Source organism: Hydractinia symbiolongicarpus, chromosome 9 (genome assembly GCF_029227915.1).
Source record: "Hydractinia symbiolongicarpus strain clone_291-10 chromosome 9, HSymV2.1, whole genome shotgun sequence".
In the NCBI taxonomy this organism is placed as follows: Eukaryota; Metazoa; Cnidaria; class Hydrozoa; order Anthoathecata; family Hydractiniidae; genus Hydractinia; species Hydractinia symbiolongicarpus.
In genome coordinates this window covers 9,951,285-9,967,632 of record NC_079883.1, presented here as the reverse complement: position 1 = coordinate 9,967,632, position 16,348 = coordinate 9,951,285, and the positions used below count along the sequence as shown (strand labels likewise).

Genomic DNA, 16,348 nt, shown 5'->3' with positions numbered 1-16,348 from the left:
CAAAGGACAGAAGAAGTAAACCGCTACACTCAGAAAACAACGGCTATTTTTATAGCCACACATCTTTAAAAAAACATTGTTTTTTTCACAAAACTATAACCTTAAAGTCTAATAGATAATCCATGCATACGCCTTGTCCTAAGTAACTCAAAGAAATTAAATAAAAAAATTTGATCACAACGTCAAAATAAATTGCACGTATTTGCACCTACTAATGTCTACGGCCATACCACGATGAACACACCCGTTCTCGTCTGATCACGGAAGTTAAGCATCGTCGGGCCGGGATAGTACTTGGATGGGGGACCGCCTGGGAACTCCCGGTGTCGTAGGCTTTTCATTTTCATTTGCTGTGATATATTTCTTGTTATAACAATTAAGGAACGTGGCGGTTGTTGAAAGTGTTTCCTATGACATTTTCCTACGACATTTTCAGGTGATAGTACGAGAAAAAAGAGCTTTCAAATGCATACAAACTCGATCTATTGCCGATCATCCAATAACCCTGACGGAATGGCAAATAAAATAAAATTCCGCCGCCTTCCGAGGACTTATATCGCAATCACGTTTCGTAACAGCCAAGCGAGGTTTTACCTTAGCGTTTAAGTCACCACCGACATTTGGCCGCGCAACTTTTCTAAGCTCATTCATTTTGACTTAAGGAGGGGGCGAGCGCGGACGCAGGCCCCCACTACCAGAAATTGTACGGTCGAGTTACTGACGTTTGCAGTAATCGCAGAGGTCAGCCCAAGCGTAGTGCAATGCAAGAGCCTCACTCTGGAAGAAACCCTCATTGATCAGTCTTTACTTCCCCGTCAGGTAAGTATGAGTTGGAACTGCACCGTAGCATGAGGGTACCCTTCAAAGTTTGTTAATGCTTGTGGCTTGAGTGTGTTATAAACTGCCGTGTCGCGGGGCATAGGCTGTATTCTCCCCCAGTTGTACGCGTTTTGTTCCCGCCGTAGACTATGCAGAGTGCCGTCGGAAAGAGGACTGCTATTATTCTTTTATTGCTTATGTGGGCCGCCATCGGTAATAGTGCAACACCAAGGCAACCCGTGGTCACGGCGTGAATGAATCCACCTCCATGACCCAAGGCCAAAAATCAGATTAATATACTGACCATTCAGAGAATGGCCTACCAGATATTAAACTGATAAGAACAGATACTACACTTGATCTTAGCCATTAGGCCGAGAAGCGATAAAGAACAAGCGTTGCCATGATAGGCATCGTCCACACACCGTAACTGCTTGTGGAGCATGTCACGTTACTGTAAAGCTTACAACTGTCACCGCGTACGGATGGACGGCGACATAGTAAAAATCACGGCTGTTGATTTAGCCGTAGGATGGAGAGCGACTGTAGCGAGTGGATGGTAACTTACATGAATGCTAACAAAGGCGACGATACTAAGTGCGTGATATTACTTTCCAATATGTCTGCGTACATTCCGTTTATCAACGCATTACGCCAGAACGTGCGCGCGCGTTACACAGTAGACCATGCAGCCGAAATGCGACAGTGCGACCCTGCCAGGAGTCGAACCTGGAATCCCCTGATTCGTAGTCAGATGCCTTATCCATTGGGCCACAGGGCCATGCTTATGACTTCGCCCCATCGTCATTTTGGCTTGCGCATTCGTTTTACTTACGACAGAATTCTTCGTGTTTGTAGCCATGAAAGAAAGGGACTTCTGTGAGTGAATTTTTTTACTGTGGTCTAATAAAAAAGTCGAAACGCAGTGCCCAATATATGAATTGCTCCTAATAGCCGGAAACAGGCCGTGTCGATGATGTAGGCCGACATACGCAACGCAAACCAAAGAACGCTTTATGAAAATCCTAACACGAGCGCGGAAGAAGCCCAAATTAACAGACTAGATGTAATGCTGAAGACCTCAAACTCCAGCAGCTTCTCTTGCAGACTATTGCGTCGTACTACAAATAAAAATTAACATGCTTTCGCATAGTCGCGGCACCCAAAACGGACATTATACGATGTACAGAAACACACATTTCTGTTTTCGCGCCAAATCAATTCCCGGGAGTGGTACTTTTACGTCCGCATACTTCGCACCGTCTTAAATTATATCTCATTTACACGGTAATGTTTAGTATACTTCTACTGTGATAACAAGCATCGTTTATCGTTGGATTGTTGTAAGAAAACATTAAAAATGAGTGAAGCAGCTTCTCCAAAGAAAATCGCACCCAAGAAGAAACCTGCTGCAAAGAAGACAGCTGATCACCCTAAATATGTGGACATGATCAAGGCTGCTATCGCTACCCTAAAGGAACGCGGTGGTTCATCTCGCCAAGCTATTACAAAATATATTCATGCAAATTACAAAGTTGCTGAAAACTCAGATCATCATCTGAAAATGGCTCTTAAACGAGGAGTAACATCAGGCGATTTGATTCAAACTAAAGGCACTGGTGCTTCTGGATCATTCAAGCTAGGTCAGGTAAAAAAAGAAAAACCTAAGAAAAAGGCCGCAGCAAAAAAGCCAACGGCAAAGAAGCCTACTGCAAAGAAAAGTACACCAAAAAAGAAGCCAGCAAAGAAGAGCACGCCAAAGAAAGCAGCAAAGAAGCCTGCCACAAAGAAAGCCTCGGCTAAGAAACCAGCAGCTAAGAAACCCACAAAGAAGCCTGTTGCTAAAAAACCTGCAGCAAAGAAGGTCAAAAAGACTCCCAAAAAGGCAGCAAAGAAGACCGCAAAAAAATAATTTGTGTGTATCTGGCTATTACATTAACAAACGGCTATTTTTATAGCCACACATTTACAAAAAAACATTATCTTGGTACAAAGTTAAACTTGTTTAAGTCACTTAAACAGTTAAAAAAGAGTAAATTTAAGATTAGATTCCCTAAGTTTAAGTATTTTCGTTTTTAAATTTCTTATTTTCTTGCTTTTACTTTTCTTGCCCTTCATATTTTTAACATTGTCAAACTTTATGTAGCATAAAATTTTTATGTAGCATAAAATTTAAACAGAAAGCAGGACAAAGTTTGATATAAAAAGCTAGCCGTAATATTTTTTATGGATGTGTGGCTATAAAAATAGCCGTTTTTTGTTTGGTAAGATGCTTAGGCACGTTCCCCACGAATTCTTCTTGCCAACTGGATGTCTTTAGGCATGATTGTAACTCGTTTTGCGTGAATGGCACACAAGTTAGTATCCTCGAACAAGCCAACAAGGTACGCTTCAGAAGCCTCTTGCAGAGCCATAACGGCTGTGCTCTGGAATCGCAGATCTGTTTTGAAGTCCTGAGCAATTTCTCGCACAAGACGCTGGAAAGGCAACTTGCGGATCAAGAGCTCGGTTGACTTCTGGTATCTTCTGATTTCTCTGAGAGCAACTGTACCAGGTCTGTAACGATGTGGTTTTTTCACTCCTCCAGTAGCTGGTGCGCTTTTCCTCGCAGCTTTAGTGGCGAGTTGTTTTCGTGGAGCCTTTCCTCCAGTAGATTTACGTGCAGTTTGCTTTGTACGAGCCATATTTTAAGAAGTCGATGTAGTACGGATACACAAGACGGTCTAAAATGCACTATCGCGCCAAAGTTTTATTTCTCATATTGATTGACAGCTAAGGTTCAAAACAAACCATTTGATTGGTGCTAAGAAAGTAATTTCTGATTGGCTGCATAATGACATTACGCTCATTACTTTAACATTTTTATAAAATCTGTGTTTTTTGGCTACGGGAAAACGGCTGTATCTTCTGATACACAAAAGCTTTTGACTTTTTTTTTTTAGTAAGTAGCAGAAGGTTTGGCGAATTCCAACGATGCCAAATTTATTGCCTTACTGAAACATTAAGACCACGAATTTTTAAAAAAACTACAGTTTTACTTAAAAAAATGTACAAAATGTTCGGAACATTTTGTAATGACGCAACTCTATTGGTTAATTAGGGTGTTTCCACGAGCAGTAGGTAATTTTATGGCCTCTTTTTAAAGCTGTCTGAATTCTGTTAACTCAAACGTTGTTTTTGTACTCGTTCTGTACGCAACTATATCAATATGTCTGGACGCGGAAAAGGAGGTAAAGGATTGGGAAAAGGAGGTGCTAAACGTCACCGAAAAATTCTTCGTGATAACATTCAGGGAATCACAAAACCTGCTATTCGGCGTCTTGCTCGACGAGGTGGTGTCAAACGTATCTCTGGCCTTATCTATGAGGAAACCAGAGGTGTACTGAAGGTTTTCTTAGAGAATGTTATTCGTGATGCTGTAACCTACACAGAGCACGCTAAACGCAAGACCGTTACCGCTATGGATGTTGTTTATGCCTTAAAACGTCAAGGAAGAACTCTTTACGGATTCGGAGGTTAAGCGTTGTCATTGCTCAACAAAAACGGCTATTTTTATAGCCACAAATCTTTTAAAACATTACTTTGTGCACGCTTCCAAATTACACAATGTGTAAAGTCTTGTCACAGTTACATTTATTGCTATACGATACTATGTCATATATGACACAAAAAAAATTTAGAAATACTTTGTAGGGTTAATTTGCCTGGGAGTGTTTCCGTGAAAAGCTGGGTTAAGTTAAATGTAAGCAATAACATGGATCAATGTACTTGTCTTTTCTGCAAGTACAGCTAATAATACGTATGAAAAGTGAAGCTAATCCACACACACATGGGGAAGTATTTTAAATGTAGGCTAGTGTTCTTAAGCACATTATTTAGAAGTTTTATTAACTTCGGTTAACTTGTAGTGACGCCAAGTAAATGTTTTTTTAAAGATGTGTGGTCTTAAAAAAGACCGTTTGTGTTTGGTAGACGTTGGTTTACTTGCTGCTTGTGTATTTTGTGACGGCTTTTGTTCCTTCACTGACTGCGTGTTTTGCAAGTTCTCCAGGCAAGAGAAGACGTACTGCGGTTTGAATTTCACGAGAAGAGATGGTCGACTTTTTGTTTTGAAGAGCCAAACGCGAAGCTTCGGAAGCAATGCGCTCAAAGATGTCGTTGACAAATGAGTTCATGATGCTCATAGCTTTGCTTGAAACTCCGACATCTGGGTGAACTTGTTTCAAAACATTGTAGATGTAAATAGCATAACTTTCCTTTCTCTTTCTCTTGCGTTTCTTTTCACCAGTTCCACCAATCTTTCCTCCTTTTTTGCCGGCTCTTTTTTCACCTTTCTTGGCTACTTTAGGTGCCTGTTTTCCTCCTTTAGCTGCTGCGTCAGACATGGTTAAAAATTTTTGCTACTTAACTTGTAAATAAGCATTAAACTGCAAGTCAAAACTTTTTGTTTATAAGTAAAAAAATCGGATCGAATTCGATCCGAAAACGCCGATACGCAATTTAATTGGTTAAAAAAAAAATCTTTTGTTTAATACTTAATTATGATTGGTTAAAAAAACATGATTTCGATCCTATTTTTATGATGAAAAAACGAGTAAAGTTTATTTCGTTAACACTTACGTTAAATATTCGTACGTTTTTGTATTAACTTACAAATCAAATCGCAGTTATGTCTGGACGTGGAAAAGGTGGAAAAGCTAAGGCTAAAGCCAAGACAAGATCCTCAAGAGCTGGACTTCAATTTCCAGTCGGTAGAGTGCATAGATTCCTTCGTAGAGGGCACTATGCTAACCGAATTGGATCTGGAGCACCAGTTTACTTAGCAGCCGTCTTGGAATATTTATCTGCTGAGATATTGGAGTTGGCTGGTAACGCAGCAAGAGACAACAAAAAAGCTAGGATTATTCCAAGACATTTACAATTGGCTGTTCGTAATGATGAAGAATTAAACAAACTTTTGAGCGGTGTAACCATTGCAGCTGGTGGTGTTTTGCCAAACATTCAAGCTGTCTTACTCCCAAAGAAGAACGACAAAGGACAGAAGAAGTAAACCGCTACACTCAGAAAACAACGGCTATTTTTATAGCCACACATCTTTAAAAAAACATTGTTTTTTTCACAAAACTATAACCTTAAAGTCTAATAGATAATCCATGCATACGCCTTGTCCTAAGTAACTCAAAGAAATTAAATAAAAAAATTTGATCACAACGTCAAAATAAATTGCACGTATTTGCACCTACTAATGTCTACGGCCATACCACGATGAACACACCCGTTCTCGTCTGATCACGGAAGTTAAGCATCGTCGGGCCGGGATAGTACTTGGATGGGGGACCGCCTGGGAACTCCCGGTGTCGTAGGCTTTTCATTTTCATTTGCTGTGATATATTTCTTGTTATAACAATTAAGGAACGTGGCGGTTGTTGAAAGTGTTTCCTATGACATTTTCCTACGACATTTTCAGGTGATAGTACGAGAAAAAAGAGCTTTCAAATGCATACAAACTCGATCTATTGCCGATCATCCAATAACCCTGACGGAATGGCAAATAAAATAAAATTCCGCCGCCTTCCGAGGACTTATATCGCAATCACGTTTCGTAACAGCCAAGCGAGGTTTTACCTTAGCGTTTAAGTCACCACCGACATTTGGCCGCGCAACTTTTCTAAGCTCATTCATTTTGACTTAAGGAGGGGGCGAGCGCGGACGCAGGCCCCCACTACCAGAAATTGTACGGTCGAGTTACTGACGTTTGCAGTAATCGCAGAGGTCAGCCCAAGCGTAGTGCAATGCAAGAGCCTCACTCTGGAAGAAAACCCTCATTGATCAGTCTTTACTTCCCCGTCAGGTAAGTATGAGTTGGAACTGCACCGTAGCATGAGGGTACCCTTCAAAGTTTGTTAATGCTTGTGGCTTGAGTGTGTTATAAACTGCCGTGTCGCGGGGCATAGGCTGTATTCTCCCCCAGTGTACGCGTTTTGTTCCCGCCGTAGACTATGCAGAGTGCCGTCGGAAAGAGGACTGCTATTATTCTTTTATTGCTTATGTGGGCCGCCATCGGTAATAGTGCAACACCAAGGCAACCCGTGGTCACGGCGTGAATGAATCCACCTCCATGACCCAAGGCCAAAAATCAGATTAATATACTGACCATTCAGAGAATGGCCTACCAGATATTAAACTGATAAGAACAGATACTACACTTGATCTTAGCCATTAGGCCGAGAAGCGATAAAGAACAAGCGTTGCCATGATAGGCATCGTCCACACACCGTAACTGCTTGTGGAGCATGTCACGTTACTGTAAAGCTTACAACTGTCACCGCGTACGGATGGACGGCGACATAGTAAAAATCACGGCTGTTGATTTAGCCGTAGGATGGAGAGCGACTGTAGCGAGTGGATGGTAACTTACATGAATGCTAACAAAGGCGACGATACTAAGTGCGTGATATTACTTTCCAATATGTCTGCGTACATTCCGTTTATCAACGCATTACGCCAGAACGTGCGCGCGCGTTACACAGTAGACCATGCAGCCGAAATGCGACAGTGCGACCCTGCCAGGAGTCGAACCTGGAATCCCCTGATTCGTAGTCAGATGCCTTATCCATTGGGCCACAGGGCCATGCTTATGACTTCGCCCCATCGTCATTTTGGCTTGCGCATTCGTTTTACTTACGACAGAATTCTTCGTGTTTGTAGCCATGAAAGAAAGGGACTTCTGTGAGTGAATTTTTTTACTGTGGTCTAATAAAAAAGTCGAAACGCAGTGCCCAATATATGAATTGCTCCTAATAGCCGGAAACAGGCCGTGTCGATGATGTAGGCCGACATACGCAACGCAAACCAAAGAACGCTTTATGAAAATCCTAACACGAGCGCGGAAGAAGCCCAAATTAACAGACTAGATGTAATGCTGAAGACCTCAAACTCCAGCAGCTTCTCTTGCAGACTATTGCGTCGTACTACAAATAAAAATTAACATGCTTTCGCATAGTCGCGGCACCCAAAACGGACATTATACGATGTACAGAAACACACATTTCTGTTTTCGCGCCAAATCAATTCCCGGGAGTGGTACTTTTACGTCCGCATACTTCGCACCGTCTTAAATTATATCTCATTTACACGGTAATGTTTAGTATACTTCTACTGTGATAACAAGCATCGTTTATCGTTGGATTGTTGTAAGAAAACATTAAAAATGAGTGAAGCAGCTTCTCCAAAGAAAATCGCACCCAAGAAGAAACCTGCTGCAAAGAAGACAGCTGATCACCCTAAATATGTGGACATGATCAAGGCTGCTATCGCTACCCTAAAGGAACGCGGTGGTTCATCTCGCCAAGCTATTACAAAATATATTCATGCAAATTACAAAGTTGCTGAAAACTCAGATCATCATCTGAAAATGGCTCTTAAACGAGGAGTAACATCAGGCGATTTGATTCAAACTAAAGGCACTGGTGCTTCTGGATCATTCAAGCTAGGTCAGGTAAAAAAAGAAAAACCTAAGAAAAAGGCCGCAGCAAAAAAGCCAACGGCAAAGAAGCCTACTGCAAAGAAAAGTACACCAAAAAAGAAGCCAGCAAAGAAGAGCACGCCAAAGAAAGCAGCAAAGAAGCCTGCCACAAAGAAAGCCTCGGCTAAGAAACCAGCAGCTAAGAAACCCACAAAGAAGCCTGTTGCTAAAAAACCTGCAGCAAAGAAGGTCAAAAAGACTCCCAAAAAGGCAGCAAAGAAGACCGCAAAAAAATAATTTGTGTGTATCTGGCTATTACATTAACAAACGGCTATTTTTATAGCCACACATTTACAAAAAAACATTATCTTGGTACAAAGTTAAACTTGTTTAAGTCACTTAAACAGTTAAAAAAGAGTAAATTTAAGATTAGATTCCCTAAGTTTAAGTATTTTCGTTTTTAAATTTCTTATTTTCTTGCTTTTACTTTTCTTGCCCTTCATATTTTTAACATTGTCAAACTTTATGTAGCATAAAATTTTTATGTAGCATAAAATTTAAACAGAAAGCAGGACAAAGTTTGATATAAAAAGCTAGCCGTAATATTTTTTATGGATGTGTGGCTATAAAAATAGCCGTTTTTTGTTTGGTAAGATGCTTAGGCACGTTCCCCACGAATTCTTCTTGCCAACTGGATGTCTTTAGGCATGATTGTAACTCGTTTTGCGTGAATGGCACACAAGTTAGTATCCTCGAACAAGCCAACAAGGTACGCTTCAGAAGCCTCTTGCAGAGCCATAACGGCTGTGCTCTGGAATCGCAGATCTGTTTTGAAGTCCTGAGCAATTTCTCGCACAAGACGCTGGAAAGGCAACTTGCGGATCAAGAGCTCGGTTGACTTCTGGTATCTTCTGATTTCTCTGAGAGCAACTGTACCAGGTCTGTAACGATGTGGTTTTTTCACTCCTCCAGTAGCTGGTGCGCTTTTCCTCGCAGCTTTAGTGGCGAGTTGTTTTCGTGGAGCCTTTCCTCCAGTAGATTTACGTGCAGTTTGCTTTGTACGAGCCATATTTTAAGAAGTCGATGTAGTACGGATACACAAGACGGTCTAAAATGCACTATCGCGCCAAAGTTTTATTTCTCATATTGATTGACAGCTAAGGTTCAAAACAAACCATTTGATTGGTGCTAAGAAAGTAATTTCTGATTGGCTGCATAATGACATTACGCTCATTACTTTAACATTTTTATAAAATCTGTGTTTTTTGGCTACGGGAAAACGGCTGTATCTTCTGATACACAAAAGCTTTTGACTTTTTTTTTTTTTAGTAAGTAGCAGAAGGTTTGGCGAATTCCAACGATGCCAAATTTATTGCCTTACTGAAACATTAAGACCACGAATTTTTAAAAAAACTACAGTTTTACTTAAAAAAATGTACAAAATGTTCGGAACATTTTGTAATGACGCAACTCTATTGGTTAATTAGGGTGTTTCCACGAGCAGTAGGTAATTTTATGGCCTCTTTTTAAAGCTGTCTGAATTCTGTTAACTCAAACGTTGTTTTTGTACTCGTTCTGTACGCAACTATATCAATATGTCTGGACGCGGAAAAGGAGGTAAAGGATTGGGAAAAGGAGGTGCTAAACGTCACCGAAAAATTCTTCGTGATAACATTCAGGGAATCACAAAACCTGCTATTCGGCGTCTTGCTCGACGAGGTGGTGTCAAACGTATCTCTGGCCTTATCTATGAGGAAACCAGAGGTGTACTGAAGGTTTTCTTAGAGAATGTTATTCGTGATGCTGTAACCTACACAGAGCACGCTAAACGCAAGACCGTTACCGCTATGGATGTTGTTTATGCCTTAAAACGTCAAGGAAGAACTCTTTACGGATTCGGAGGTTAAGCGTTGTCATTGCTCAACAAAAACGGCTATTTTTATAGCCACAAATCTTTTAAAACATTACTTTGTGCACGCTTCCAAATTACACAATGTGTAAAGTCTTGTCACAGTTACATTTATTGCTATACGATACTATGTCATATATGACACAAAAAAAATTTAGAAATACTTTGTAGGGTTAATTTGCCTGGGAGTGTTTCCGTGAAAAGCTGGGTTAAGTTAAATGTAAGCAATAACATGGATCAATGTACTTGTCTTTTCTGCAAGTACAGCTAATAATACGTATGAAAAGTGAAGCTAATCCACACACACATGGGGAAGTATTTTAAATGTAGGCTAGTGTTCTTAAGCACATTATTTAGAAGTTTTATTAACTTCGGTTAACTTGTAGTGACGCCAAGTAAATGTTTTTTTAAAGATGTGTGGTCTTAAAAAAGACCGTTTGTGTTTGGTAGACGTTGGTTTACTTGCTGCTTGTGTATTTTGTGACGGCTTTTGTTCCTTCACTGACTGCGTGTTTTGCAAGTTCTCCAGGCAAGAGAAGACGTACTGCGGTTTGAATTTCACGAGAAGAGATGGTCGACTTTTTGTTTTGAAGAGCCAAACGCGAAGCTTCGGAAGCAATGCGCTCAAAGATGTCGTTGACAAATGAGTTCATGATGCTCATAGCTTTGCTTGAAACTCCGACATCTGGGTGAACTTGTTTCAAAACATTGTAGATGTAAATAGCATAACTTTCCTTTCTCTTTCTCTTGCGTTTCTTTTCACCAGTTCCACCAATCTTTCCTCCTTTTTTGCCGGCTCTTTTTTCACCTTTCTTGGCTACTTTAGGTGCCTGTTTTCCTCCTTTAGCTGCTGCGTCAGACATGGTTAAAAATTTTTGCTACTTAACTTGTAAATAAGCATTAAACTGCAAGTCAAAACTTTTTGTTTATAAGTAAAAAAATCGGATCGAATTCGATCCGAAAACGCCGATACGCAATTTAATTGGTTAAAAAAAAAATCTTTTGTTTAATACTTAATTATGATTGGTTAAAAAAACATGATTTCGATCCTATTTTTATGATGAAAAAACGAGTAAAGTTTATTTCGTTAACACTTACGTTAAATATTCGTACGTTTTTGTATTAACTTACAAATCAAATCGCAGTTATGTCTGGACGTGGAAAAGGTGGAAAAGCTAAGGCTAAAGCCAAGACAAGATCCTCAAGAGCTGGACTTCAATTTCCAGTCGGTAGAGTGCATAGATTCCTTCGTAGAGGGCACTATGCTAACCGAATTGGATCTGGAGCACCAGTTTACTTAGCAGCCGTCTTGGAATATTTATCTGCTGAGATATTGGAGTTGGCTGGTAACGCAGCAAGAGACAACAAAAAAGCTAGGATTATTCCAAGACATTTACAATTGGCTGTTCGTAATGATGAAGAATTAAACAAACTTTTGAGCGGTGTAACCATTGCAGCTGGTGGTGTTTTGCCAAACATTCAAGCTGTCTTACTCCCAAAGAAGAACGACAAAGGACAGAAGAAGTAAACCGCTACACTCAGAAAACAACGGCTATTTTTATAGCCACACATCTTTAAAAAAACATTGTTTTTTTCACAAAACTATAACCTTAAAGTCTAATAGATAATCCATGCATACGCCTTGTCCTAAGTAACTCAAAGAAATTAAATAAAAAAATTTGATCACAACGTCAAAATAAATTGCACGTATTTGCACCTACCAATGTCTACGGCCATACCACGATGAACACACCCGTTCTCGTCTGATCACGGAAGTTAAGCATCGTCGGGCCGGGATAGTACTTGGATGGGGGACCGCCTGGGAACTCCCGGTGTCGTAGGCTTTTCATTTTCATTTGCTGTGATATATTTCTTGTTATAACAATTAAGGAACGTGGCGGTTGTTGAAAGTGTTTCCTATGACATTTTCCTACGACATTTTCAGGTGATAGTACGAGAAAAAAGAGCTTTCAAATGCATACAAACTCGATCTATTGCCGATCATCCAATAACCCTGACGGAATGGCAAATAAAATAAAATTCCGCCGCCTTCCGAGGACTTATATCGCAATCACGTTTCGTAACAGCCAAGCGAGGTTTTACCTTAGCGTTTAAGTCACCACCGACATTTGGCCGCGCAACTTTTCTAAGCTCATTCATTTTGACTTAAGGAGGGGGCGAGCGCGGACGCAGGCCCCCACTACCAGAAATTGTACGGTCGAGTTACTGACGTTTGCAGTAATCGCAGAGGTCAGCCCAAGCGTAGTGCAATGCAAGAGCCTCACTCTGGAAGAAAACCCTCATTGATCAGTCTTTACTTCCCCGTCAGGTAAGTATGAGTTGGAACTGCACCGTAGCATGAGGGTACCCTTCAAAGTTTGTTAATGCTTGTGGCTTGAGTGTGTTATAAACTGCCGTGTCGCGGGGCATAGGCTGTATTCTCCCCCAGTGTACGCGTTTTGTTCCCGCCGTAGACTATGCAGAGTGCCGTCGGAAAGAGGACTGCTATTATTCTTTTATTGCTTATGTGGGCCGCCATCGGTAATAGTGCAACACCAAGGCAACCCGTGGTCACGGCGTGAATGAATCCACCTCCATGACCCAAGGCCAAAAATCAGATTAATATACTGACCATTCAGAGAATGGCCTACCAGATATTAAACTGATAAGAACAGATACTACACTTGATCTTAGCCATTAGGCCGAGAAGCGATAAAGAACAAGCGTTGCCATGATAGGCATCGTCCACACACCGTAACTGCTTGTGGAGCATGTCACGTTACTGTAAAGCTTACAACTGTCACCGCGTACGGATGGACGGCGACATAGTAAAAATCACGGCTGTTGATTTAGCCGTAGGATGGAGAGCGACTGTAGCGAGTGGATGGTAACTTACATGAATGCTAACAAAGGCGACGATACTAAGTGCGTGATATTACTTTCCAATATGTCTGCGTACATTCCGTTTATCAACGCATTACGCCAGAACGTGCGCGCGCGTTACACAGTAGACCATGCAGCCGAAATGCGACAGTGCGACCCTGCCAGGAGTCGAACCTGGAATCCCCTGATTCGTAGTCAGATGCCTTATCCATTGGGCCACAGGGCCATGCTTATGACTTCGCCCCATCGTCATTTTGGCTTGCGCATTCGTTTTACTTACGACAGAATTCTTCGTGTTTGTAGCCATGAAAGAAAGGGACTTCTGTGAGTGAATTTTTTTACTGTGGTCTAATAAAAAAGTCGAAACGCAGTGCCCAATATATGAATTGCTCCTAATAGCCGGAAACAGGCCGTGTCGATGATGTAGGCCGACATACGCAACGCAAACCAAAGAACGCTTTATGAAAATCCTAACACGAGCGCGGAAGAAGCCCAAATTAACAGACTAGATGTAATGCTGAAGACCTCAAACTCCAGCAGCTTCTCTTGCAGACTATTGCGTCGTACTACAAATAAAAATTAACATGCTTTCGCATAGTCGCGGCACCCAAAACGGACATTATACGATGTACAGAAACACACATTTCTGTTTTCGCGCCAAATCAATTCCCGGGAGTGGTACTTTTACGTCCGCATACTTCGCACCGTCTTAAATTATATCTCATTTACACGGTAATGTTTAGTATACTTCTACTGTGATAACAAGCATCGTTTATCGTTGGATTGTTGTAAGAAAACATTAAAAATGAGTGAAGCAGCTTCTCCAAAGAAAATCGCACCCAAGAAGAAACCTGCTGCAAAGAAGACAGCTGATCACCCTAAATATGTGGACATGATCAAGGCTGCTATCGCTACCCTAAAGGAACGCGGTGGTTCATCTCGCCAAGCTATTACAAAATATATTCATGCAAATTACAAAGTTGCTGAAAACTCAGATCATCATCTGAAAATGGCTCTTAAACGAGGAGTAACATCAGGCGATTTGATTCAAACTAAAGGCACTGGTGCTTCTGGATCATTCAAGCTAGGTCAGGTAAAAAAAGAAAAACCTAAGAAAAAGGCCGCAGCAAAAAAGCCAACGGCAAAGAAGCCTACTGCAAAGAAAAGTACACCAAAAAAGAAGCCAGCAAAGAAGAGCACGCCAAAGAAAGCAGCAAAGAAGCCTGCCACAAAGAAAGCCTCGGCTAAGAAACCAGCAGCTAAGAAACCCACAAAGAAGCCTGTTGCTAAAAAACCTGCAGCAAAGAAGGTCAAAAAGACTCCCAAAAAGGCAGCAAAGAAGACCGCAAAAAAATAATTTGTGTGTATCTGGCTATTACATTAACAAACGGCTATTTTTATAGCCACACATTTACAAAAAAACATTATCTTGGTACAAAGTTAAACTTGTTTAAGTCACTTAAACAGTTAAAAAAGAGTAAATTTAAGATTAGATTCCCTAAGTTTAAGTATTTTCGTTTTTAAATTTCTTATTTTCTTGCTTTTACTTTTCTTGCCCTTCATATTTTTAACATTGTCAAACTTTATGTAGCATAAAATTTTTATGTAGCATAAAATTTAAACAGAAAGCAGGACAAAGTTTGATATAAAAAGCTAGCCGTAATATTTTTTATGGATGTGTGGCTATAAAAATAGCCGTTTTTTGTTTGGTAAGATGCTTAGGCACGTTCCCCACGAATTCTTCTTGCCAACTGGATGTCTTTAGGCATGATTGTAACTCGTTTTGCGTGAATGGCACACAAGTTAGTATCCTCGAACAAGCCAACAAGGTACGCTTCAGAAGCCTCTTGCAGAGCCATAACGGCTGTGCTCTGGAATCGCAGATCTGTTTTGAAGTCCTGAGCAATTTCTCGCACAAGACGCTGGAAAGGCAACTTGCGGATCAAGAGCTCGGTTGACTTCTGGTATCTTCTGATTTCTCTGAGAGCAACTGTACCAGGTCTGTAACGATGTGGTTTTTTCACTCCTCCAGTAGCTGGTGCGCTTTTCCTCGCAGCTTTAGTGGCGAGTTGTTTTCGTGGAGCCTTTCCTCCAGTAGATTTACGTGCAGTTTGCTTTGTACGAGCCATATTTTAAGAAGTCGATGTAGTACGGATACACAAGACGGTCTAAAATGCACTATCGCGCCAAAGTTTTATTTCTCATATTGATTGACAGCTAAGGTTCAAAACAAACCATTTGATTGGTGCTAAGAAAGTAATTTCTGATTGGCTGCATAATGACATTACGCTCATTACTTTAACATTTTTATAAAATCTGTGTTTTTTGGCTACGGGAAAACGGCTGTATCTTCTGATACACAAAAGCTTTTGACTTTTTTTTTTTTTAGTAAGTAGCAGAAGGTTTGGCGAATTCCAACGATGCCAAATTTATTGCCTTACTGAAACATTAAGACCACGAATTTTTAAAAAAACTACAGTTTTACTTAAAAAAATGTACAAAATGTTCGGAACATTTTGTAATGACGCAACTCTATTGGTTAATTAGGGTGTTTCCACGAGCAGTAGGTAATTTTATGGCCTCTTTTTAAAGCTGTCTGAATTCTGTTAACTCAAACGTTGTTTTTGTACTCGTTCTGTACGCAACTATATCAATATGTCTGGACGCGGAAAAGGAGGTAAAGGATTGGGAAAAGGAGGTGCTAAACGTCACCGAAAAATTCTTCGTGATAACATTCAGGGAATCACAAAACCTGCTATTCGGCGTCTTGCTCGACGAGGTGGTGTCAAACGTATCTCTGGCCTTATCTATGAGGAAACCAGAGGTGTACTGAAGGTTTTCTTAGAGAATGTTATTCGTGATGCTGTAACCTACACAGAGCACGCTAAACGCAAGACCGTTACCGCTATGGATGTTGTTTATGCCTTAAAACGTCAAGGAAGAACTCTTTACGGATTCGGAGGTTAAGCGTTGTCATTGCTCAACAAAAACGGCTATTTTTATAGCCACAAATCTTTTAAAACATTACTTTGTGCACGCTTCCAAATTACACAATGTGTAAAGTCTTGTCACAGTTACATTTATTGCTATACGATACTATGTCATATATGACACAAAAAAAATTTAGAAATACTTTGTAGGGTTAATTTGCCTGGGAGTGTTTCCGTGAAAAGCTGGGTTAAGTTAAATGTAAGCAATAACATGGATCAATGTACTTGTCTTTTCTGCAAGTACAGCTAATAATACGTATGAAAAGTGAAGCTAATCCACAC

The 16,348-nt window shown here is 40.6% G+C and overlaps 9 non-coding genes across 9 annotated transcripts; 3 read left to right on the top strand and 6 right to left on the bottom strand.

Moving 5' to 3' along the window:
* Positions 1-216: 216 nt before the first annotated feature.
* Positions 217-335, top strand: LOC130661734 (5S ribosomal RNA). Its single transcript, XR_008988912.1, has one exon. It is a non-coding gene; the product is annotated as a 5S ribosomal RNA (ribosomal RNA).
* Positions 336-663: 328 nt separating this feature from the next.
* LOC130660463 (U1 spliceosomal RNA) lies at positions 664-827 on the bottom strand. Its single transcript, XR_008987662.1, has one exon. It is a non-coding gene; the product is annotated as a U1 spliceosomal RNA (small nuclear RNA).
* Positions 828-1,013: 186 nt separating this feature from the next.
* Positions 1,014-1,205, bottom strand: LOC130661047 (U2 spliceosomal RNA). The gene has a single exon (XR_008988243.1). It is a non-coding gene; the product is annotated as a U2 spliceosomal RNA (small nuclear RNA).
* Positions 1,206-6,066: 4,861 nt separating this feature from the next.
* LOC130661733 (5S ribosomal RNA) lies at positions 6,067-6,185 on the top strand. Its single transcript, XR_008988911.1, has one exon. It is a non-coding gene; the product is annotated as a 5S ribosomal RNA (ribosomal RNA).
* Positions 6,186-6,513: 328 nt separating this feature from the next.
* LOC130660000 (U1 spliceosomal RNA) lies at positions 6,514-6,678 on the bottom strand. The gene has a single exon (XR_008987202.1). It is a non-coding gene; the product is annotated as a U1 spliceosomal RNA (small nuclear RNA).
* Positions 6,679-6,863: 185 nt separating this feature from the next.
* LOC130661046 (U2 spliceosomal RNA) lies at positions 6,864-7,055 on the bottom strand. The gene has a single exon (XR_008988242.1). It is a non-coding gene; the product is annotated as a U2 spliceosomal RNA (small nuclear RNA).
* A 4,863-nt stretch (positions 7,056-11,918) lies between these two features.
* Positions 11,919-12,037, top strand: LOC130661732 (5S ribosomal RNA). Its single transcript, XR_008988910.1, has one exon. It is a non-coding gene; the product is annotated as a 5S ribosomal RNA (ribosomal RNA).
* Positions 12,038-12,365: 328 nt separating this feature from the next.
* On the bottom strand, positions 12,366-12,530 carry LOC130659998 (U1 spliceosomal RNA). The gene has a single exon (XR_008987201.1). It is a non-coding gene; the product is annotated as a U1 spliceosomal RNA (small nuclear RNA).
* Positions 12,531-12,715: 185 nt separating this feature from the next.
* Positions 12,716-12,907, bottom strand: LOC130661045 (U2 spliceosomal RNA). The gene has a single exon (XR_008988241.1). It is a non-coding gene; the product is annotated as a U2 spliceosomal RNA (small nuclear RNA).
* Positions 12,908-16,348: the final 3,441 nt, after the last annotated feature.